The sequence below is a fragment of the Pinus tabuliformis genome, chromosome Q, assembly GCF_031772625.1.
Source record: "Pinus tabuliformis cultivar Carrire ecotype Pingquan chromosome Q, CPIR1, whole genome shotgun sequence".
NCBI lineage: Eukaryota > Viridiplantae > Streptophyta > Pinopsida > Pinales > Pinaceae > Pinus > Pinus tabuliformis.
This window is the reverse complement of record NC_142296.1, coordinates 739,853,433-739,879,858: the sequence shown is the minus strand read 5'-3', so window position 1 is coordinate 739,879,858 and position 26,426 is coordinate 739,853,433.

Below are 26,426 nucleotides of genomic sequence, written 5' to 3'. Positions count from 1 at the left end.
GATGAAATAGGTAGACTCAACCCAACTAAATTTAACAAATTAGATGTAGATAACTTAGAGCGAATTGAGATTCATGAAATAATTAGTGAAGAAACCGAATTAATTAATCTCAAGGATAATTTCTTACCAAAGGGATTAACCCTTTTGGAAGATTTATTTGATTCAAATGATGTTCTTAGGAAACCTAAAATGGAATCTTCAAGATCTGATATAGAGGAATGTAATATAGGGACCGATGAAAATCCTAAACTGATCAAACTTTCAAAATCATTACCCCCAATTGAAAAAGTGAAATATATTGAGTTGTTGAAAGAATTTCAAGATGTCTTTGCTTGGAGTTATGAGGACCTCAAATCATATGACACCAACATCATCCAGCATACAATTCCTATTAAAGAAAATCAAAAGCCTTTCAAACAAAATCTTAGAAGGATTAATCATGTCTTATTACCTGCAATTGAAAAAGAAATTCAGAGGATGTATGATGCCAAAATAATTGCACCAATAAGATTTTCTGATTGCGTCTCAAACTTGGTGCCAACTAGAAAGAAAACCAGTGAGATCAAACTCTATGTGGATCTCATAAACCTCAACAAAGTATCACTAAAAGACAATTACCCTCTCCCCAAAATGGACCACATTTTACAGAGAGTAGTTGGATCAACCAGAATCTCATTGTTGGATGGGTTTTTTGGTTACAATCAAATCTTGGTTCATCTAGATGACCAACCCAAAACTGCCTTTACTACTCCTTGGGGCACATTTATGTATGTAAAAATGCCTTTTGGGCTAATGAATGCAGGAGCCACTTTCCAGAGGGATATGGATATAGCCTTTGCAAAATAAATTCATGATTTCCGTGTGATATATCTAGATGATATTACTATATTTTCAAAATCTGACAATCAACATTTGGATCATCTAAGGCAAGTTTTTATTAAATGCAGGAAATTTGAAATCTCCTTAAACCCCAAAAAGTCCTTATTTGGGTTAGAAGAAGGAAAGTTGTTAGGTCACATAATTTCAAAAGATGGCATAAGAATAGACCCTGCTAGAATCTGAGCCATCCTCCAAATAAAACACCCTAGGAATGTTAAAGAGTTACAAGCTTTCTTAGGAAAAATTAATTTTCTTAGAAGATTTATATCTAACCTAGTAGAGTTAATTAGATCACTAAACAACATGCTGAAAAAGGAATCCACCATAAAATGGACTGTTGAGGCTAAAAAATCTTTTGAAGACATCAAACTAACCTTGACTAAAACACCTTTGTTAATCAGTCCTAAATTTGACAGAGATTTCATCTTGTTTTCCTTTGCTTCTGAGCACACAATTGCTGCAGTTCTATTGCAGAAAAATGACCAGGGCTATGAACAACCCATTTGTTTCTTTAGCAAAGCCCTGAGAGATGCCCCCTTGAAATATAATATAATGGAAAAACAAGCCTTGGCTTTAGTCAAAGACATTAAGGATTTTAGGGTATACATCTTATATTCTCATATAGTAGCCTACGTTCCTAATTCAGTAGTTAAAGACATCCTAACTCAGGATGGTCCTGATGGAAAGAGGGGAAAGTGGATTGCTACTATTTTAGATTATGATATAGAAATCAAACCTACTAAGTTAATAAATGGCCAAGGTTTAGCCAAACTCATGGCTGAATCAAACTGTCAGGCCTTGGATATAAACTTTATTGCAACAATAGATAATGAAAAGGAGATGGCGACTCCACTAATTAGCCAGGCCTTTATTGAATCACCTTGGTATGCTAATATTATTTATGTTTTACTAAATTTACAAGCTCCTCCTGAATTATCTAGGACTAAAAGCAAGTTTTTGAAGATGAAATCCTTGAAATTTTGTATATTAGACAATGCTCTATTTTGGAGAGATCATGAAGGTATTCTTCTTAATTTCCTTATTAAAATATGAATTTGACAAAGTTTTGCAAGAGTTTCATGCAGGGTATTGTGGAGGACACCTTTACTGGAAGACCACTATAGATAAAATCCTTAGAGTTGGTTTCTACTGGCCTACCTTGTTTGCTGATGTCAAAAAATATGTGACCTCCTATCACAAATGTCAAATTTTTTAGGGGAAGAAAAAACTCTTACCTTTACCCCTCAAGCCAATCTCTATAGAAATACCTTTTCAGCAATGGGGTTTAGACTTCATTGGTGAAATTCACCCACCCTCCTCTGCCCAACACAAATGGATCCTCACAGCCACAGAATATTTCACAAAATGGATAGAGGCCATACCTTCAAGGCAAGCCACAGATACTATTATCATAACCTTCCTTGAAACCAATATTCTATCAAGATTTGGATGTCCAAATAAGCTCATTATTGATAATGCAGCAGCCTTTAAATCCAAAAGAATGATAGATTTCTGCAATAAATACCATATCTCCCTTGGCCATTCCATAGCCTATAACCCTCAAGGTAATGGACTGGCAGAATCCTCAAACAAAAGCCTAGTAAATATCATTAAGAAGTTACTAGAGGATAATAAGAAAACTTAGAATAAAAAGATAGTCAATGCCTTATGGGAAGATAGATTGACTACTAAGAAATCAATTGGTACTTCTCCCTATCAACTAGTTTATGCGATGGAAGTTGTCTTTCCATCCTCTTTGGGAGTACTAGTAATGAAGATACTTCAAGAATTGCAAGTTGAACCAAATAGTATCCAAAGAAGAATCAACCAAACTATTCATCTACAACAAACCAGAGAAGAGGTCTATGTCAGGTCTCAAGTTGTGCAGGAAAAGATTAAAAAGATTTTTGATAAGAGAACTAAGGCTGAATACTTATACATTGGTGACAAAGTGCTCAAGTGGGATTCTAGGAGGGAGGAAAAAGGAAAACATGGGAAATTTGATTTCCTATGGAAAGGTCCCTATGTCATTTATGCTTACAGAGGAAATAATGCCTTCTTCTTAAGGGAAATTAATGGTACAGATACAGAAGGTGGGCCAGTGAATGGTCAAATGCTAAAACATTACTTTGAACCAAGTTACTAATTTTCATTTCCCATTTGTACATACTTTATTTACAAATTCTAGTTTGGATTGGGTGGTGATATTTGAAGTTGAAGCCTGAAGAGAAGGCCATAAACTTTAAAATATTTATTGTCATAAGTATCAATAATGCAGATTCACAAAAGGACACTTTGCAAGGTAACATCAACAACAATTCAAAGGCTACTAATCTTTAGAGTTCTTGACATTTCACTAGAAAATGCCATCCCCAAGTGGAGCCACTGTTAGGTTCCTATACCAATAGGAGTCATAATTTTGAATGACTAAGGTTAAGCCCTGTAATATTGTACATACTTTTGCTTTCTGCAAATATTTTCCATATTATTTAAAAATTAAAAAATGTAAAGAGGGTATCTCCTAAAATAAAATCAAAGGACAAAAAGAAAAAGAGAAGTTCAAAAAATGAAAATATATGAACCCCAAAAAACAAAAAGAAACCATGAAGGTGTGCAATTCTAAATGCCACTACTATTTACTTTATGCATAATAATGATTGTGTGCAGTTTGTTATTCATGCCACAATCCATGATAATCAAACTATTTAATCTTAGTTATTTCATGCTTTGAATTTTATGTTTATAGTTAGAGAATAAAATCTGACCAAACAATTTAATCTTGGCAGATCATTAGATAGGTAGAGAAAATAAAAGGATATCATCAGTTTAATCTGAGCCCTTCGATGATATATGGTTAGAATTAGATATATTACTTTTCAAAATAAAAATGGATGTTAAGGGTTTGCTAGTCTAAATGCACCCACATAAAATGAAGAAAAAATGGTAGGGTAAGTAATGGGTAAGTAGAAGAAAGGTTGCTGAAGTATAAAATTGGTTGGATCAAAACACATGCATCATACTTAGACACATATTTCTATATGTATGATCAAATATGGAAGCAAAAACAAAGGTTTGCAAGTTAATATGATTAACTCCCCCTCATTCATTTTTCCCCTTACTAATTTCCTATCCACAAGTATGTTCTAGTACTTTTAATCCTTCAAGTCAAAGAGGCTCAGAGCATTTCTCTGACTTTTGGTGGGACCGGACCCTCGGCTTAATGACTTATGGACATCAAGTGTTGGAATCCCCTTCATGAAGTTCATTTCCCCCTCATTACCCTAATAAAACCCCTTTTCCTAAGGATAAACTTTATTTGCCTAGGAAAAGTGAAAACCCTCATGTAAATCCTATTTCACTCAAAAAACCCACAAAAGACATCTTATCCTAAGTATTAAGTGTATGTAAATAAAGTGCACAAATATTAAATTATGCTAAGGATATACCCACTCCACCAATTTCATATTAATTTTTAATTTTTAAAATCCCATAATAATTTTTCCCTTATATTAATTAAATCCATTATATAAATATCCCAAACCTTAGTTTAAATATAAACTATAAATTACCCCATATCCTGCTCGATCGATTAACCCGTAATTAACCTATAACTAATCCGATACCATCGAAGTTTAAAGCACTAGGTCCTCCCAAAACCCATGCTCCTATCACCTGCGCACCTCCCTCGCCCAATTCTCATCCGATCATCATCCCCCTCATCTGACAGTCCACATCCATATCGGCCACACTCGATGGCCGATCGTTACTTGCCCGATAAAGCAGTTTTCCCCAGCCCCCCGATTGTTACGTGTCCATCACTAGAGTAGATCGGGTGACCCCTCCCAAATACCACTCAACCCTCATAAGCGGTGCAATGGCCTGGGAAACTGTCTCCCCGCTTGACTCAATAAACCACCTATTGTTCATTCATAAAATTTGCTGCCAAAAGGTGACCGTTGCTCCATAAAAGATTGGGAAGCCCTTTTTCATCTTTTTTCACTCGTTTTCTTTGTGAACCTCTACGAACCAGTGTGACACTTGCAAACCTGAAAACTACCAGTTAACCCCATTCCAGTCCTCAAAGAAGCTACGAAGACCACCTACAAAGCTCTCACAGCCCATTCAACCTTCTGTCATCATCCAGAACACCAATTTGGAGTCAATTCACCTAAACTCCAAGTATTTGTGAACGAATTACCAGACCCCCTTTCAAAATTTGAAAACGTTCACTCTTGAAGTATTTTAATTAAGTAAAATTAATTGAAAATTACTTTAAATTCAAAAGCCTGCGACCAAACCCTTTTGAAAGTTTCCAGTTTCTGTTTAAAAACCCCTGAATAAACCTTTAAAGCCAAATTCAAATCCACAAGAACTGAATTATGGCTACCCCTGTTGCCATCGATGTCAGACCTATCACAAATCCCCCTCCAGACCTAGACCACCTTCCCATGGCAGACTGGGATTTCCAAATCAAAGATACCAGTGGATATGAGGTCCTGCTAAAACTTCATTGCTTGAGTAGGGATAGATATTTGAACCATTCTTATGACATTGGTCTCTGGGAATCCAATTTTCCCGAATACCAATTTCCCCGAGTGCATGTCTTCCCTGAAATTTTCCATATGTGCCATTCATATTACATTCCCAACCAGAGAGCTATTATGTCCCCTAACCAAAATATTTTGTTCACCATCACAGCTGAATCAATCAATGAGATGTTACAGCTCCAACCAGGTCCAAACCTAGCCCCACTCTCAATTGGGGATTTTTTGGACCAGTACTCCAAATTGAGTCTATCTAATATTCCAGACATTCATTGCAGAAGAGCAGCATATTCCCAAAGATCCCCCTCCATATGTTTCTGCCATTTTCTTTAAAAGGGGCAAGCACATTGTCACTATGATATCATGCATTTTGGGTTGCACTACTGATGAATTTGTCGATGAGCTTATCCTGGCCTTCATGTCTATTTACACCCCAGGATAGCCTCCTGTTGTTTTGTATGATTATGCCCAGTTCATAGCTGAAAGAATGCATGAACAGTTCACCAGAATGCACAATGAGAGAGTATTTAAATACTCATCTGTTCTCTACCATATGTTCCTATACTATCAGCTAGACAGATTTCCTTTCACTCTTCAGAAGTTGGATACTAGAGGACAGCCCAGGTCTGTCATATTTTGGACCCCACTTTCCCACAAGTTTCAATCACCATACACCTAAACATATTTCATTGATTCTTTTGTTTGTCCAGTCATGACCATGCTAATAGGAAGCCCTCCACCCAAAATAAGTCAAGAGATCAAAAGGGTGCTTCAGTTGTATAAACAAAGCAAAGTAGGATTTTCGTACCTTTACCAAAATCACACAAAGATAAGAATCTATGGTTGCCAGCTTGCACCATATAAACTGCCCAAATACCTCCCCATAAGGTTATTTGCTCTAGAATACTATAGACAAATAATGAACTCTTATGAGATCAATTTTGTCTCAGCGAAGAAAAGATCACAATTTAAAGTCAAAAACCAGTTGGGCCCCTTCATTTGCAACTCTAGGGAAGCAGGGCAGGAGGTAGAACAAATTTTGCAGCAAATGAAGTTCCAAAAGAGTTTCATGTGAAGGTATAACCCCTGAGATTTTATGACCAGATTGAGAAAGAAGGCCAAGTTAGTACCTTAGATTGATCACCCCATACCAAAGATAGAAAGATATGCCAATCAATCTGAGTGGGTGGAAAAAACTCTTGTAGACAGGGATAGTACAAAGGTAGATGTAGAAAATACATTGATTGACTTAGAAAGACAGCTTGATGAGAGCTCGTTTCTGCAGGTACCTAAACAGCTAGAAAGAACCATGAGAACCCCTCCTATCATGCAGACTCCTCAGAATGAAGAAAAGAACCCCAAAAGGACCAGAGAGGAACCCTCAAGTTCATGAATGGGCACATCAAATGTGCAATATGAAGCCAGTTAGAGCAAGAGACCAAGGCTCAATTCCTGTTTCAAAATAGGAAGACACAGAGGACTTAGCACAAGTAACTGATACTGAGCTAGGTAGAAGCAAAGGCACAACTCCATTTGGGGAAACACAGGGACCATCCACATCACAGACCCAGATTTTGGAAAGGAAACTAAGTGTAGAAGTATCCTCATTCAGTAGTCCTGCTGATAAGGATAAGGATATAAAAAGATCAATATGAGAAATGAGAAACTGAAGTCCCAAACTTATTCTCAGTATCTCAAACTCGCCCCTACCAATCAGACCAGGTTGATGTCATCTTTCGACATCAAAGAGGGAAAACTATAGATGTCCTTCATAAAACCAACTGTGCAACATCCAAGGACATCAGCAGATATAAGAAAATTGATTTTGAAGTGTTGGCAAGGGGTATTCATCCCATAGACCAAATTGAGTTTCATAAAAGGCTGGAGAAATGATTTACTCCACCGTTACAAGTAAATCCATAGTTTCCCATCAACTACAGAATTCATTGACCAACATCTCATCTCAATATCAGTTAGAGAAGGCCTCCTCACAAGCCAAAGACACCAGAATTAAGTGTTTGGAAGACTTAGTGATTGAATTGGGACATGATCCCAAAGACGTTAAAGCCACTGAATAGTTGAAAAAGAAAAAGAATGATGACATTGCAGCACTTAAAACAATTGAAGATACCTCAGCTACAGCATCCCCAAACATAGGAGGCCTTGGAGAGCCAAACCAAACATGAAGAATTGATGGACCTAGTCCTGAAACTCAATGATCAATTAAGGGAAACAGAGAAGGAATTGGACACTTTAATCCAATTGAAATAGACTGATATTGCCACTACCTCAATGGATGCCATCCCAACAGTCTCAACATCCATTCCTTCTACACTGGCAGCTTCATTGGCTCCAAAAAATCCTATGACCATAGCAGAATAGGTTTCAACACCGTCTACATTAGCAGCAGGTACATCAGGGGAAGAGGCAGCAAAATTGGTTAGAGCCATGGAGGAAATTTCCATACACACTACAGAGATGAAGAAACTGAAAGAAAAGGTGACAATCTTGGAAACAGATTACAAGCTTGCCAAAATCATGCACAAGGAAAAAGTGCAGAAAGCTGCCAGAATGAATGAGAGAATAAAAGCTATGGGCTTCAAGTGTCTTCAATCCCTTGATCTGCTTCATCTCTTACGACATCATACCATCATCCCATAAATTCCATAAGTTGGAGTTCTTGATGAAACACTTGCTTCCTCTCTTGATTAGTGAATGCTCCTACTAGGATTCTATCATATAATTTTGAGGATCTTGTATATCCTCATATGGCATATGTTTCCCCTTTGACTTGATGTATGATGAGATCTATCCTAGATGACTTCTTCCTTTTCTTTAATGTCCAATGAAGTTTCAAGAGTTATGTGCTTCATGTTCGACTATCATGGATTTTGTTTCCATGATTCCCATGGTGATGCCACGAGATCTTTCTTCTAATACTTTCATGATGCCACGATGTATCTTAATTTAATAGCCATATCTAAAGATTTAGGAGCTTATGATGGGACCCCTTTTGTGAGGGAGGCCATCTAATCATAGTGGAGATTTGTTGCTCCCTCTTTCCTTGGCCCTTTTCTTCAACTTCCTCCATCTTTTCGGTGATATGAACTTCTTTCCATATTCTTTTCACAACATTGAACCTTATACTATTTGAGGACTAAACTTTCCTTTCCTTTCTGCACATGATTGAAGTACTTTTTTCTGCAACTTGTCTTTCTCTATAGAGACCACAAATCGTTGGATGGGGTAACCTTCTTGTTCACTAACATTTTTTACCTTGCTTACCAATGATGACTACCTTCTTATCATATTTCCCAGATCTCCCAATTGAGATCTCATGAAGATATTCCTTCATTCTTTAGTACCTTTATTTTTGTGTGTCTAAGTGATGTGACCTTCTTTAGTATAATTCAGAGAGTATATCTTCTAACATTTCATATATCTCTCTTTATTTCTCCTCTTCTGCTACATAGGCATGAGAGGACCTTTGAGTGATTTCCTATGAGTCTCTTGTTACACTTCAAACAATGTTTGACTTTCAGAAACCTTTCCATAGACATCAATGACTTCTCTTTTATATAAGGATTATAACAATCCTCCTTATTCTATGAGGGAATTTCGATGACTTATCGACCTATAGATCTCCTTGCAATCATGAATTCATTTTACCAAATTGATTAATGAAAAATAATTACTTCATTTGTGAAGACAAAATCTTTATCTTAATCATGTTCATGAGGATAGAAGAGGGCTTCTTCTTGAATGATCTTCTTCTAGGATAATGAAATGATCCTTGCTTTCTTGAAGATGATGACAATGTTTTCTTGCTTTTAATATGCTTTTCCTTGTAGATCAGAACTTCCTCTAGGGTTTCGACTTTCTCCAAGCTGATGCAATCTTCATTTTGAGGTCCTTCAAGCTACCTTGCTTTGTAGACAACTTGATGAGTGTCTTGATGGAATTTTGATGATGACTATGGAGACACGAGCTCTTGTTGTTGTAGACTACTCTTTGATCTAGGGTTTGATCGAGATTAGGGTTTGATTCTACAATGTAGATCTTGATGTCCTTCATCTTGCTTTAATGCCTTACTAGAAAATTGATCCTTGAATGTATATTTTTTGCCCTTCATTCAACTGTAACCATTGCTCTAATACCATGTTGAAGAATCTAGGGCTAATGTAGTTAATGAGATTCTTCTTGCATAATAACTATTTGTGAGGCATTTTGTCTTTAGATTATTAGCACAATCTTTTGCTTATTATCATTAGTGTGTGTATTTCTTACTTCAACAAATAGATATCAAAGAAAATAGATAAGAGCACAAGATATGGCATTCTACCAGGCCCAAAATCTCTCCCTCTTGGAGAGGAAAACCTGCACAAAATTCTTATTATAAAGATTCCTATTAAAGAATGCAAATACCACAATCCTTGACCTGCTAGGACACTCCAAGACCAAGACACCAATCCTCTTCTTGATGTTGAGAACATCATCATCATTGCTGCTTTGTGGAGGTCATCATTGTTGCATCTACACTAAGACATTAATTCTAACAACAAGATCATGAATATTACTCCACTGTTATTGTGATCTTCATTGTTATGTTACTGAGTTCATATCTTCACTCTAATCAATACTATAACCATGAGATCTTGCACGAAGATATTTTTCATAATCAATACTTGTTACTCAGTTTTCGTAAAACATAGACTGAGATTATAACTTCATCTAGAATGTATGATGTGCCATAGTGTATTATTGTGAGTTCTATTCATCGTGAATATACTAAGACTCAGTATGCTTTTGTGAGATCTGTTAGCTCTGCTACATAACTATGGTTTTTGGAGGGCAGCGATAAGCTCGGTTAGGTGGATCATGCTCAAGGGAGGCTCGTGGTGGTCATTCTACCTTCCTTCTCTCACTCCACTTATTCCCTGTTACCTCCATTTCCTCTGTTTTTCTCTAAAACCTGTTACAAGCCCCTGTCACTTTAAGCCCCGAGTGCAAAAGCCCAAAGACCCCATAAAACCTTAGCCATGTGTCTTCACGCCTTTAAAAAAATTATCGCCTGTCATCTCTGCTGTTGATCTTTCCTGCCAAATCTAACGGCTCCCATCGCATCCGATAATGTGACTTGCACGATCGTTTCCCCATCGTCCGATCATCTCTGCCAAGATCGGACGACCTTCACACTTTTCGCGCCCACAAAGTGATGGAACGTTAGTGCGCGATGGAGAGTGGTTTTCCTCTCTCCTCCGCCACTACATGTCATGCGTTGAATGGGATCACGCGCCCTCATCCTTTTACTGCCCAACGCCCAAAGGCGGTGCGATCGATACCACTTACCACTTAACCTATTCACCCCGCCAGATAATTCCCGTGCAGTTTCACTGCCCAATCACCGTTAGATCTATCCGCCTAGGATCTAACAGCCCACGCTCATCATGCTCCCACCTCATCCAATATCTTCTGCCGAGCCATCTCCGTCGTCTATTCTCTTGATCCGACGGCCAATATTTCTCCCTCATCCAGCTCGTCCACTCGCCATGCAGTCCACGTCCCTTGACCGCTCTGTGTGCCCGAAGGACGAAGGTGACCAGCTTACCAGTACCAGTCGCAGTTTTTCCTCAACAACCATATTCAACAAACAAAATGGCCAAAGGGAAAAATGACAGAGCATGATCATGTAACTACATTTAGCAGTTATGGAACTTCATTGATACGAACACTCCAGCTGCCTGAGAGGACAATAGAGCACCTGAAAAGATCAGATTCATCCACTAAAGCAAGCAAACTCACTCAAAGACTCCATCAGGCAGTTAAATGCAGTTGGTGGTTAATTATGACTCCTTCATACCTAAAATGGCTAAGTGCCTTTGTAATGAAACTCTATATATACCCAAAAACAAGATATAATCGGGGTTGATGGTTGATGTTTTGATGTAAGATTCAACTTCTGGAGATTGTAACTATTTTGACGCTTGCAGCGTCTCGTCTTCATTTTCAACTAATGCAAGCTTCTTTTGTTGTTAATTGCTCACTTTTCATTCTTCTTTTGTTCCAAGATGTGCCTAATATGTTGTATTCTTGAGCCCTTGATGTTTAGCATTAGAGTAGCTGTCATCCTATCTCTATGTTAAAATCTTGTATGTGTCATTGAATAAGTTATTCAGGTTTCTCTTCATCTAGTGCTAGAGAGTTGTCATCATGTATATGCATTAGGAGACTAGATTTGCAAACTTCTTTACTGGTTGCATCCAGCCATCACATGGTCTTGTGCATCTGCTGGTGTGGTCAGTATTCTCCATATTCACCCAATCCTTAAACTGTGAGTAGTTGGTGATCTAAAGCCTTGTGGTCTGGGGGTGTTCACGCATGTCTGGAGTGAGAAAAAGTAGAAGTGGTTATCTGGCTTGAACATGCATCATTCCTTCCATTCATCCATTTGCAACAATAAGTTGAATTTATATGTTACCAGGCATCTCCGAGCTACAACCTAGGAGAGTTCCTTGGAATCCTAACATAATTGGCGCAGTTTCTGGGGAGAGGAGATTGAAGCTCAGCTTCCCTGGTAGAATGACACAAATCCAGCTTTGATGATAGACAAAGCTCAAATGCATTTCTGGTTGTAATCATCTATCTGGCGACTCTACTGGAGGACCAACCTCTGGCGACTCCACATTACAGTTTTAGCTCAGTTTGTGAGGCATGCCCGGAGAAATCCTCAGAAATCACCAGCTGACCCAGTGCCTGACCCTGAGAAGATTGTCAAGCAAAGAAAAACATCACAGAAAGGAGCATCAAGATCAGGTAAGCCTAAACAATCTTATGTATCTCTGCAAGAGAGGCTTATAACTGAGCATGTACAATTTGAAGATATAGAGCCTAGCATTGTTAGTGAAGAAATACCCTTAGAGATTCATAAAGCTCCTTGTTCATTAAGTTCCCCTTTGGATCTCAGTCCAAAGAGAATCTCCCACATAGTCCATCATATTCCTTTGTCCCTGTCATTTATTCCACAGCTCCCTACCTTTCAAACTACCAGTATCCTTCCACCTACCCCACTCATGGCAGGCCCACAAGCTCCCACTAAGATGGAAAGAATCATAGCCGCTAGGTATGGACCCCTGGTCCTACCTGTTCCATTGAATTCCATGCCTGTAGGAGAATACCATAAATATATGCCTAAATTCACTAGTACAGAGGGAGTAACAGTTGAAGAGAACCTCGAATCTTTTTATAGTTATGTTGATAACCTTGATATCAGTGAAGATGATGTGTGGATGAGAGTGTTTGTCCAGAGTCTTGATGAAGAGGCTAGAAAGTGGTTCAAAGAGCTGACCCCTAGGTCCATAGCAGACATTGAAGCATTAGATGATGTGTTTTTAAAGCATTGGGGAGATAAGAAAGACCTGTTATACTACCACACTGAGTTTGGAAACCTCAAGAGAGAAAATGGGGAATCATTGTTTGATTTTAATAAAAGGTTTAATCATATGTATAGTAAGATACCAACTGAAGTAAAGCCTACCCCCACCTCTACAAAAATCACCTATGCTAATGCATTTGACTCTGACTTTTGCCTACTGTTGAGAGAAAGAAGATGTGCCACGCTAGCTGAAATGCAGGATGCAGCCCTAGAGGTAGAATCTAATATCATGGCTACAGAAAAACTCAAAAGTCATACTGACAGAAGAAGGCAGAGAGGTGAAGCTTCCACCTCTTCTTCATCTTCAGAGCCCAAATTAGATAAAATGACTAAGATGATAGAGTCATTGGCTACTGAGATATCCAAGCTGAAGGTTGAGCAGAGTTCTAGGAAGGCAAGGCTGCCTAATTCATTTGCTCCTAGAAATCCAAGTTCCTTCAGAAGAGAAAATGATCAATTGCAGATCATTCAGAGAGGAAAGGAGACCAATGAAGAACAAAGAGTTAAGACTCCTTTTCAGAACGTAGTCATGGAGGAGGAATAGTTCAATGAAGAGGATGAGATTCACTGCATGGAAGACAAGGGCAATGCTACCTTTTTGACATTAGCTGCCTATGAAGAATCATTACTCCAAGACCAGACTAGTCAAGAGTGGGACAGAGAAGCTGTTCTACAGACTGATGAACAACAAAGGTATAATTTGAGGTCAAGAATGAGAAATTTCAAGGAGAACCCTGCCCAAAGAGTTGAATTCCCCATAGAGTAGCAGACCAGCAAATAGAAAAAGCCAGTAGCTGATCCAGTCGTCCCCAAAGCTCCAACTCAAGAGGTAAGAGGCCCTGACAAGTTCCCTTCCCCTTTCAGTTTTGAATCAAAAGTCTAGAAGTTAAAAATATATGTGCCTCTGATATAACTTGCAAAGAGTGAGGTATTTAGAAAGCCTGTCCTTGATTCCCTTGAGCTAAAAGCCTCACAAGCCTCCAATGACTATGTAAATTTGCAAGATGATAAACCTGCAGTTGTGCTTAGCCCAATGACTGAACCCTTTGATAATAGCTCCCCATCATTCTATGTCTCCTTGACCATTCATGACAAAACCCTCCATAACTGTCTGCTGGACACTGGTGCCAGCCATAATCTAATGCCCAAAGCTGTCATGGAAGTGTTAGGCCTTGACATTACCAAACCTTATCATGATCTATTCTCCTTTGATTCAAGAAAGGTAAAATGTCTGGGATTAATAAAAGACTTGGCTATTACCCTAACTCAACTGCCCATGAAGAGCATGATGATGGATATTATGGTGGCAGATGTTCACCCTAAGTTTGGTATGCTACTTTCTAGAGGGTGGATTAAGAGGCTGGGTGGAACATTACAAAATGATTTATCTTATGCCACTATCCCAGTTTTTGGATGGGAGAGCAAGAGATTGTACAGAGAAGCATAGCTAGCCTACATCATCAGTGATGAGAAGAATCCTACCAATCATCCCATATACGCTATGGACACTGATTTTGGAGCATGTATTCTCCAAATTGAAGAATCCCAGAAGGCCTCGTTGCATCTCAAGAGCCAAAAAATCAGCTCCCTGATTCCCTTGTTGTGTCTACTAGTACTTTTATCCCTCCCATGCCTCCTAGACTAGTTTATGAAGTTCAGATAAAATATAGACCATCCTTTCCTGATAATGTCCAGCATTGGAAAGTTTTTGAAGATGATGATGAAGTAAATAGGTTTCTTCAAGTCATTGATGAATTCTCTGTGTAGAAATTTTGAATAATAAACACTTATTCATAGAAATTATCCCAATTATACACTATTGCGGAATACATGCATAATACATAACCTCCTCTACGTTGATCATCAATTTAGCAGCATTAAAATCAATGAAACATCAATCGTATGCACACATTAACACAGTATGTAACCTGGGGAAAGCTTACAGCTGAAAACCCCACACTATCTGTATATTATAATGATTGAGAACATGTAACAATACATAGTACAATACTCCTCACAAGTACTCAGTACTATCTCCACCTGTTACACACAAAACTAGCTCAGATCCGAACAAGTCACAGGTTCAAATCTCCTCCGCTGCTTTGCCTGCCTCCACTGCACAATCCAAAGTGAAAATCACGTGAGCACAAGCTACAATTACCTTGGTATTGGCCCACACTACGCAATCCTCATTGGCATAACTCAATCCCATTGATTGTGCAAGATCTCATGCAAAACTATAGTCACAACTGATAGCAATCTCAACCTCTAACACCTGTCTCCACTGAACTGTACATGCACTAAGTTAACTAATGTATTCTTTAGTTGCTTTATGAGTTAATAATTAGTGAATTAATTTAATCAATTAATTCACATCACTCATCACTAGTCTATTTGCATTTAGACTAATTACAACTAGTTTAACCAAGTCAAACTGAACACAACTCCATCAACTCCATCAACTCCACCGAAACTCAACCACATGAGTTCTAACTGAAGCCCTGCATGCAATAGCTCAACTGACCCACAAAGAAAGCGTATTTCCTTCTGACAGCTGCATGTGCCACATCTGTAGCTCAAACTGAAGTGCTCCAAGAGGATAAGATAATGTTTATAGTCCAAATATTATTATGAGACAATAATATTCGACTGTTCTATTTTTAGCCTGGCGGTCTAAAAATAGAAACCTTCCCATATGTATAAAAATAGAAGTCCATCTATTTTTACCAACATGACCAATCATCCAAAAATAGCATACTGCAACCCATAGACCATGATCCATATGTCTAAAAATAGACATAGTCTAAAAATAGACTTTGCGCCAAAAATAGCCTGTGGGCCCACTTAGTGAAGGCGACTCCTTTCCACTAAGCTCCATCATCTTGTTGCATTCTCAACACTCTGAAATGAAAATTGATCAAGAGAATGAAGCCTTGGAAGAAAGCCCCCAGCCCCAGCTAAAGAACAGAATTGGCCGAGATAGCATTGTCCAGCTGCCCAACAATCATATACCTAAAGGCCTAGTTCCCTTAGAAAAGTTGTTTGACTGGAATGATGTTCCTTATAAAGCTGCCCATAAAGAAGATCAATTTGTAGTCCATAAGCATAACATAGGGAGCCCAGAACATCCAAAGTATATAAATCTGTCCACCCATTTGTCTGCTGCCCAAAGTTCTAAATACTGCACCTTGATGAAGCAGTTTGCTGATGTCTTTGCCTGGGAGTACAGTGACCTTAAAACGTATGATAAAAAGATCATCCAGCATAAGATCCCCTTGGAGAAAGACACCATCCCTTTCAAGCAGAAGCTGAGACCCATAAATCCTTTGCTCCTTCCTCTGATTGAAAAGGAGATCAAGAAGTTGTTGGCTGCCAAAATCATAGTCCCTCTCAGATATTCAAAATGGGTAGCCAACTTGGTAGTGGTGAGGAAGAAAAGTGGATAAATCAGACTCTGCGTTGATTTCAAAAATTTTAAAAAATGCTCTAAGAAAGACAATTATCCTCTGCCCAAAATGGAGCATTCGCTGCAAAAAGTCTTAGGAGCCAAAGTGATGTCTTTCCTGGATGGATTTTCAGGGTATAATCAAGTTGTTGTGCATCCGGATGATCAAAAGAAGACTGCATTCACCACTCCTTGGGGTGCTTTTATGTATTCCAAGATGCCTTTTGGGTTGATGAATGTTGGAGCAACCTTTTAGAGAGCTATGGATAGAGCATTCGTGGGAGAGAAGGATAAGTTTGTCCTTATCTACCTTGATGATATAAAAATATACTCCAGCAGCCATCAAGATCATTTGCAGCACCTGAAGAAAGTGTTTCTGAAATGTAGAAGGTTTGGGATATCATTCAATCCTAAAAAGTCACAGTTTTCTTTAGAAGAGGGCAAGTTGTTAGGACACATTGTCTCTGCTACAAGTGTAAAAATTGACCTAGAAAGAGTGAGAGAAATACAGACCTTGTCTGTCGCAAGATCAAAGAAGGATATCCAGTCCTTTCTAGGCAAGATAAATTTTGTAAGGAGGTTTATTCCAAATTTTGCAGAACTTGTAAAACACATCACCTCCATGTTGAAGAAGGGGTCAGAAATCAAATGGACTGATGCAGCAAGAAGATCTTTTGAATCCATCAAGAGAGCCATTATGGAAGCTCCTACTTTGATTAGCCCAAACTATAGCAAGGAGTTCCATATATTTTCGTTTGCCTCAGATGACACCCTTGCAGCAGTTCTATTGCAGAAAGATGATGAAAGTTCAAAACATCCGGTGGCATTCTTTAGCAAAACCTTAAGGGATGCTGAACTGAGGTATGACATTATAGAAAAACAGGCCTATGCTCTTATCAAATCTTTGAAAGCTTTCAGAATATACATTCTGCACTCCAAGGTAATTGCATATGTGCCCTCTGATTCAGTTAAAGATGCCCTAACACAGCCTAATGTTGATGGAAGAAGGGCTAAACGGATTGCAAAGCTGATTGAATTCAACATAGAGTTGAAGCCCACCAAGCTGGGCAGAGGTCAAGGCCTTGCCAAACTGATGACTGAAGAAAATTGCAGGATGCTGGACATAAATCTCATAAGCAAAATTTTAGAAGATGGACATACAAAATAAATAATTGCACCAAGGCAAAGCCAACCAGTGGCAGAAAATCTAGCTTCTTGTGAATGGTACTCTACAATAGCTCAATTTTTATTGAAGCTAGAAGTCTCACCAGGCTTGAGTTCGAGCCAAGCCAGAACCATTAAGCTTGGAGCAACCAAGTATTGCATTCATAAAAACTTGTTGTATTGGAGGGACCCATCTGGAATCCTTCTAAGGTGTCTGGAAAAAGAACAATCCATAGAGGTCATGCATCAGTTTCATTCCAACATTTGTGGAGGACATCACTACCAGAAAACCACAGCCCACAAGATCATCAGGGCAGGGTATTACTGGCCACTTTGTTTTCTGATGTCTTTTCATTTTTTAAATCTTGTGACAAGTTCTAGAGGTTTGAGGGAAAGCAGCAATTGAAGTCCTTGCCTTTGAAGCCAATACATGCGAGCGGTCCTTTTCAACAGTGGGGTTTGAATTTCATTAGAGAAATCAATCCACATTCCAGTTGCCAACACAGATGGATCTTAGTAGCCACTGACTACTTCACTAAGTGGATTGAGGCCATCCCCACAAGAAAACTTGATCATCATGTGATCATAAAGTTCTTGACAGAGAATATCTTCACTAGGTTCAGTTGTCCACATAAATTAGTTACAGACAATGTAGCAACCTTCAGGGCAAAAGAGTTGGCGGACATGTGTGTCTCAATGGGCATTAAGGTGGTTCATTCCACCTCATATTACCCTCAAGGTAATGGCCTAGCAGAGTCCTCCAACAAGAGCCTGATAAGGATAATTAAAAAGCTACTGGAAGACAACAAAAGGAATTGGGATTCCAAGCTCAAGTATGCATTGTGGGCTGATAGAGTGACCACCAAGAAATCCACAGGGAATTCCCCATGCAAGCTGGTATATGGCACTGATGCCATATTCCCAATTCAGTTAATACTCCCTATGGCTAAGTTCTTGTAGGAAGAGCAGAATGAGGAAAAGGACATGGAAAAACAGATCACTGATTTGGCAAAAGTACATCAGATCCGGGATCAGCTGGTCGAGAAGTTTGTAGCACACCAAAAGAGAATTAAAGAAGCCTTTGACAGGAAGGCAAAGACAAACAGTTTTCAAGTTGGAGTCTTGGTTCTTAAGTGGGATGCACTGAAAGAGAAGAAAGGCAACCATGGGAAGTTTGATGCTCTGTGGACTGGACCTTTTGTCATCACTCAGATCCAAGGGAACAATACTTTCATGTTGTAAAGTATGGAAGGAGAGATAGTTTTTTATGGCCCAGTTAATGGGTGATTTTTGAAAATTTATGTTGTTTAAGGTCTTCAAGCCTTAATGTTGTAAATATGTTGTTTTATCAGGTTTTAGTGTAGACTTGATTAGACTCCATGCCCAATGGAACACTAGGAATTTTTTCTAATTTGGTTTTGTAAGAAAGGCAATTGTTTGTAGCTCTTGAGACCTCACAGGGAGGATCTCATCCCCAGAAGGAGCTAGTGTTAACTCTGCTACATAACTATGGTTTTTGGAGGGCAGGGATAAGCTTGGTTAGGTGGATCATGCTCAAGGGAGGCTCGTGGTGTTCATTCTCCCTTCCTTCAAGCCCCCGTCACTTTAAGCCCCGAGCGCAAAAGCTCAAAAACCCCATAAAACCTTAGCCATGTGTCTTCGCGCCTTTAAAAAAATTATCATTTGTCATCTATACCATTGATCTTTCCTACCAAATCTAACAACTCCCATCACATCCGATAAAGCGACTTGCGCGATCGTTTCCCTGCCGTCCGATCATCTTCGCTAAGATCGGACGGCCTTCGCACTTTTCGCGCCCACAAAGTGATTGAACGTTAGCGCGCGATGGAGAGCAATTTTCCTCTCTCCTCTGCTATTACGTGTCATGCACTAAATGGGATCACGCACCCTCGTCCTTTTACCACCCAATGCCCAAAGGCGGTGCGATCGATACCACTTACCACTTAACCTATTCACCCTACTCGATAATTCCCACGCAGCTTCACCACCCGATCACCATTAGATCTATCTGCCCAGGATCTAATGGCCCATGTTCATCCTACTCCCACCTCGTCCGATATCTTCTGCTGAGCCATCTCCACCGTCTATTCTCCTGATCCAACAACCAATCTTTCTCCCTCATCCAGCTCGTCCACTCGCCATGCGGTCCACGTCCCTTGACCGCTCCATGTGCCCGAAGGACGAAGGTGACCGGCTTACTAGTACCAGTCACAGTTGTTCCTCAACAACCATATTCAACAAACAAAATGGCCAAAGGTAAAAAGGACAAAGCACGATCATGTAACTGCATTTAGCAGTTATGGAACTTCATTGATACAAACACTCCAGCTACTTGAGAGGACAGCAGAGCACCTGAAAAGATCAGATTCATCCACTGAAGCAAGCAAACTCACTCAGAGACTCCATCAAGAAATTAAATTATGACTCCTTCATACCTAAAACGGCTAAGTGCCTTTGTAATGAAACTCTATATATACCCAAAAACAATATATAATCGGGGTCGATGGTTGATGTTTTGATGTAAGATTCAACTTCTGGAGACTGTAACTATTTTGACCCTTGTAGTGTCTCGTCTTCATTTTCAGCTAACACAAGCTTCTTTTGCTGTTAATTTCTCACTTTTCATTCTTCTTTTGTTCCAAGCTGCGCCTGATATGCTATATTCTTGAGCTCTTGATGTTTAGCATTAGAGTAGCTATCATCCTATCTCTATGTTAAAATCTTGTATGTGTCATTGAATAAGTTATTCAGGTTTCTCTTCATCTAGTGCCAGAGAGCTATCATCCTATCTGTGCATTAGGAGACTAGATTTGCAGACTTCTTTACTGGTTGCAGCTGGCCATCACATGGTCTTGTGCATCTGCTGGTGTGGTCAGTATTCTCCATATTCACCCAATCCTTAAACTGTGAGTAGTTGGTGGTCTAAAGCCTTGTAGTCTGGGGGTGTTCACGCATGTTTGGAGTGAGACAAAGTAGAAGTGGTTATCTGGCTTGAACAAGCATCATTCCTTCCATTCATCCATTTGCAACAATAATTTGAATTTATATGTTACCAGGCATCTCCGAGCTACAACCTAGGAGAGTTTCTTGGAATCCTAATCATCGAGATTCTTTTCATCGTAGTTAAGTTGAGGCTCTATTATGCCGAGACAAATATTATATCAGTGATTAAGGTTATGCATTGACTCATAAGTAATTTCGATATTATATGTCATGTCAGAGCTTGTGACAAGATAACATGTCGAGAGTGCACTGTGTGATTACTGAGATTAGAGACTCTGTTTAGTATGCTGAGAGTGAATGTGTTCTTCTAACTACACCGAGATATTCATTATCTTATCCATCCGAAGGATAGATACCTTCTAAGATTTCGAGGTCTTAGAACTGTCCTCACTCATTTTGATTACCATCGAAAGCTGCAAAGATGTCTAAGACTCTATTATGTACCCACGAATAATTACAGAGAAAATTAAATATATGTTATCTCACTTTTGCGAAGACCTTATTGGGTATATATATAGTGGTATGTTCAATGTGTAAGCTGACTTGAACTGTTTCATCCTTTTATTGAGCAGACATGTCATCTATATATTTTTTTAAGCTGACTTGACTGCCTTTCACATCTTTTGCTGGCAGTCTTCTTCTTTGGAGGATCGTGCTTGTCTTGGAGGGCTACATGACACTAGGTTGACCCATATTCTTTCTCAAGAAGAGATCTTTAACATGAATTTGATTCTTTGACTTTCCTAGACCTATGGAATGAGCAAGAAACTCATTCGAATAATTTACAAAAATAATATTTATTTTTCTTGACAAGTACAAAGATCAAAATTACATTAACAAATACTGAACCTAGTTACACTTTTCATCAACACTACTTACGTCTCTAATGAGGTTACCAAGAGCTACATTATTCGATAGGTGGTTGCAATATACTTTTATTTCATCTATTTTTCATGCTTCTCTCAGATAATGTCATGATCTCTTGCTTTCAATCATATGCTTCTATGATTCCATGATGCATACTATCATGCTTCTTATTAATTCCTACCATGATAGCTTTACACGGAAAAATTGAAAATAGGAACTTGAAAAGAACTAGGTGAGGAAAAATTATCTCAATCATAGTAGAGATCTTTTACTTCCTCTTTCTTGGATTTATTCTTTTCAGTTTCCTTCACTTCTTCAATGATATGGACTTCTTCCCTTCCTCTCATGTTGTTTTCCTTCTTGATCTTAGGACAATTTCTCTTATAGTGCCCATATTCTTGAAATTCATAGCATTAAACCTTTTCCACATTCTTCTTTCGTTTCTGAGGACCAAACTTCCCTCTTTGCCATAGTAGCATATGCTTGAGTTTTCTCATTTGATCCTATATCAGATATTTCCTTCAACCTGGTTTCTTCAATTTTACATAGTGACCATAGATCCTTGAATGAATTAGCTTCCTTCTTCCCATAAATGCTTGATGTAAAGTTATCCCATTCCTCTGGTAGTGCATTAAGTACTATGGTAGTCATCTCTTTGTCAGACATAATTTCTCCTAAATCTTGAAGTTGATCCCTTATTTCAGATATCCTCATAAAGTATGAGGCTATTTCTTCTTATTTTGATATTCTCAACTTGTAGAGTTCTTGTCTTAATGAGATAACTTCTCCTGCAGTGCTTAAGGAAAACAAAACTACAATATTTTCATATATTTATTTTGAAGTTTCAAGTTTAGATACATACGGAATGAGGGGATCCTTGATGGATTCTATGAGAATCCTTTGATCCCTTCCCCTTTCATATGCCTTATAAGTGCTTCAGCATCTTCCTTTGGAGGTTTGGTGATGGAGCCCTTAACATGATCCATGACCTCATTTGCTACTAGGTTTAGATTTTTCCTTTTCTTCCATGCCAGAAAGTTTGAAGCCCCAACCAACTTGTTTCTTTCCTTGCAAAAAGACATTATGACATATTCAAATGTAGACATAAATATACTTACTTGTGAAGATTCTCCTTTAGCTTGTTTCCTTCTTGAATTTGATGATGATGTTGATAATAGAAATCCTTTTCATGATGAAGATGGTTTTCTTCAAAAGTAATCCTTGACTCGAAAGAGAGGGAGGTCACCTATTGGCGGGCTAGAATGTATAGCCAACAACAAGGGGGTATCCCCAGTGTGAAATCCCAATTAGACCTAACATCATTTGGGACAGAATCCCCATCTAGTATGTGGGCCCAACTCCCACCATGAATATTTCCGCTCTTGGCTATCAAATGAGAAGGTGTGAGAGTGAGGACAAGAATGAAATGCCCAGACATTGAAACAAAATAAACCCAAGATTGGCAAACTACAAAAAGAGGTACGAGCAAGTCTGAGCATCAATAAGAAGGAGTATGCCACGAGAGGGATAAGTGAGCCAAAACCCAATCAGACATACATGAACATGAACATTCCAGAGGTTAATTGCAAATTAGTTCACGATAGATCACCGACATGACGAGAAATAAGTAGACACAGATTCGAAAGAAAACATACATACAACAACTATGAACTAGTCCATAACATATTACATGTATGAATCCACACAAACAAATGTAATGAAAATATCATACAGCCAATACAACCACTATAAACAGTCATGGGAATTAGTGCCAGATATGAAGAACATCTTATTATTGTTTCTACAAATACAAGTACATATCTTTCAATTTGTCAAAACCCAATAGTACAAGATGGGTTTCTCATACCATTTCCTAATGAAAAACCCTAACCTCACTACATCTCACTCTACTAGCTTCCAAGAGTTGAGTGGCTCTAGCTCTCAAGCACAAATCAACTATATAGTCTTAGCCTCAAATAAAGTGCTAAATTCATTTTTCAACAAGGCATAAGGGTACATTTATAGAGATGAGGTGATTGTTCACCTACCGTGACCCTTGAGGTTACCATGACCCTTGACCTCCCCTCATGACTCTTGAACTTCCTCATTGTTCTCTCATGCCTACTACCTAGTACATGCTCAATTGATCTCTCAACACAGTTGTTGACACCATGATGAGAACATTTTTATACTGATAGAAGAGAGAATGTAAGGAGAAAAGAGAAGTTTTCTGAGAGACCCCAAGTTGGTCCTTGTTGCCAACATTGTTCTGAGACCATGGAGGCTTGCATGAATTTTTGCACTTCCTCCTATTGTGCCTCTCTTGCATCCTCAACCTTTTAATGTTGTGTTTTTTCTATGGTTAACTGGTTCGTAGAGCATAGTGCTCGTTTCCACCACCTCATGCAACGTCTTGAATCAGTTTGGGAATTTTATATTGAATAAATCATGACCTTTGAGAGAAATGGCAACTTGTGAGGTAGCATGTGACTTATGTAGGTCACTTAGTCATGTTACAACAAAGTCCCGTCCTCTATTTTCTTCCTTGAGGCTTGAAAAGTTGATTGTGCAAGCCTGGTTAAATTGTGACTCACTAGAGGTCGCCCAGTCATATCTTGGATAGGTCGCACTACCTGAAGCTCGCCTGAGTCATTGCAATGTGACCCAGCAATTTGGGTCGAAGTGCGGCATCCTAGAGGTCGCCCGGTCCTAGATAATATAGCGCAGGTTGCATCATTTGGTTGATTACAAAGCTCTGCGACATGACTCTGTGACTAGTTGCATAGTCACACTTGAATGAGATTGCACCTTTCTGCTACTTATCTATGGCATTGTAGTGTGACTCTGTGACCTGGGAGGGATTGTGACCTATAGATATCGCATAGTCGCAATTCTCATATAGGTCATACTTCTGGTTAGAAGTCTAGGTTGTGACTTTGCGACTTGTGTGTAGAACTACACTGTGTGGGTGATTTGCACTTCGGAGTTGTCACTTACACCCATTCTCAACTCTTTAAAGTGCTACAACATTCACCTGCAGAGACTCAAGTAACAGGTGCATCAAACATGGTAACGTAGAAATCATGTATTCAGCTGCATCGATCTTGAACAACTCTGGAAGGTGCCTAAAACCATTGGACATTCATCTTTCAATCTGAAGTGGAGTAGTAAACTTAACACCCTCTAAAGGGAACTGAATCCGCATTTGATATTTTGGACTAAAATTAGCAACGTAGATGTCACCTGTTGGCTTTGTTGTTACTCTCCCGACAGCGACCTGAGTTTTAGTTGCAAGTTTAGCATTAAGTCATAATTTATGTTCCCTTTAAGAATAGTCTCTTTAGGTCTCTTCTGTCCCAATTTTGATATCATAATGGGTATCTATATAGGCGTGAAATGGGAGGGTGTTTAGCTACACATCAATTTCCAAGCCTTTGTAGCTGTAGATCTTCCCATTTTCCTCAACAAAACGTTTCACATATGCTTGGTCGAATTATAGGATTAGATCCCCTTTCTTGATGCTTACGTCATATCGCACTTGCAAGGATTAATGTTGTAGACGTGTGTTCTAACCATGCTTTGGGAGCTACCACTATCAAAAACCCATATCTTATAACCTTGCATCAGGAGCCATGACCGATCTAGTGTTTTGAACAATTTGGGTCTTATTTTAGTTATTGTAGCTCCCTTTGAGGAGGTTTAGTGATAATTATTAGTATTCACTTGTGTGAGATTGCTTAGCTCAAGAAATAGTATAGCTACGAATGTAATAAGGCCGAATCTAGAAATAGTATAGCTATGAATGTAATAAGGCTGAATTGGAAAGTTTTGCGTCATATAACATCACTCATTTACGTAGTTTCTTTTAGGTTTATTGATTAATAGATTTCTAAAACTGTAGCTCGTGGAGATCAACGCTTGCCATATAACTCAGCGTTTCCACTACACGTACAGTCTTGTTGTCACTTTCATGCATTTCCCTTTCTTTATTGCAATGAGTTTCAACATGTCCTATTGCCTCTCCGTTATTCATGATAGGTGTTGGCATCAGGCATGGTCTATAGATATTTTAAATGGATGAATCTCATAGCCTTGTAGTTTTATCCGCATTGAAGGTGACCTCATCAAATTTCAATAGACTGAAGCGAAGATCTCGATATCGGATGTGTTGGTTGCGTAGCGTTCACTTAAACAATATTGCCAGTGCTATGAACAGGTGGAAATTTCATAACAGTTCCTCCCTTTTTTTTAAATTATAGTGCGACAAAGAGGCTTTATGTCTCAACATTTTGTGTCCATCACAACCGCATACACATATACCACTCGGATGGAGTGAATATATATCAATTCAATGAGCTTCCATCGACTTATTATACGACCATGATGCATTGGTTTGCCACATCGCTTTTGTGATGTGAACATACACATTCATAAGCTCTTTGTATGGCACTTCCTTTCACAGGTTCAAATGGTGTATATATAGTGCCACTATTTGCGAAAGGAATTCATGAATTCTCTACTTGTATTAGATAGGCCTTACATGATTCACCCTTATGTGTCTGAGGAAGCTTTGTTTAAATCCTGATGTGACCTCATATCATTCTGACATCAAACCCTTCATGGTGGCATTTATGCCCTGTGCATAATTTGAGTGTGGTATGGTCCTTATGATGGAACCATATGCGCTTTAAGAGGGATTTGGATAAAGGTGATGTCTCGAGCATGAGACTGCCATAAAGAATAAAAGGTCAGGTTTCCATAGTGTGATTTCCAAAGGGTAGCACTCCTTTGAACCTGTGTGGAGATATTCTTAAATATCTTTGCTTTATGCTCATAACATCTCTAACACGTCTATAATGGTAGACATTAGTGTCGACTATCAAAATTTTGCTTCATATGCCTAGGATTAATATATAGTCTTCATGCATATAGCATTTGTGGCCCTTTGACCATGCTTTGGTACAAAATAGAAGGCATTGCCTCACTTGCCCTACATAACACAATAATACATGTGTTAATTAAATTTTATATCTTTACAACGCAACAAAAACCAAAGCCTAAGGCACATGAA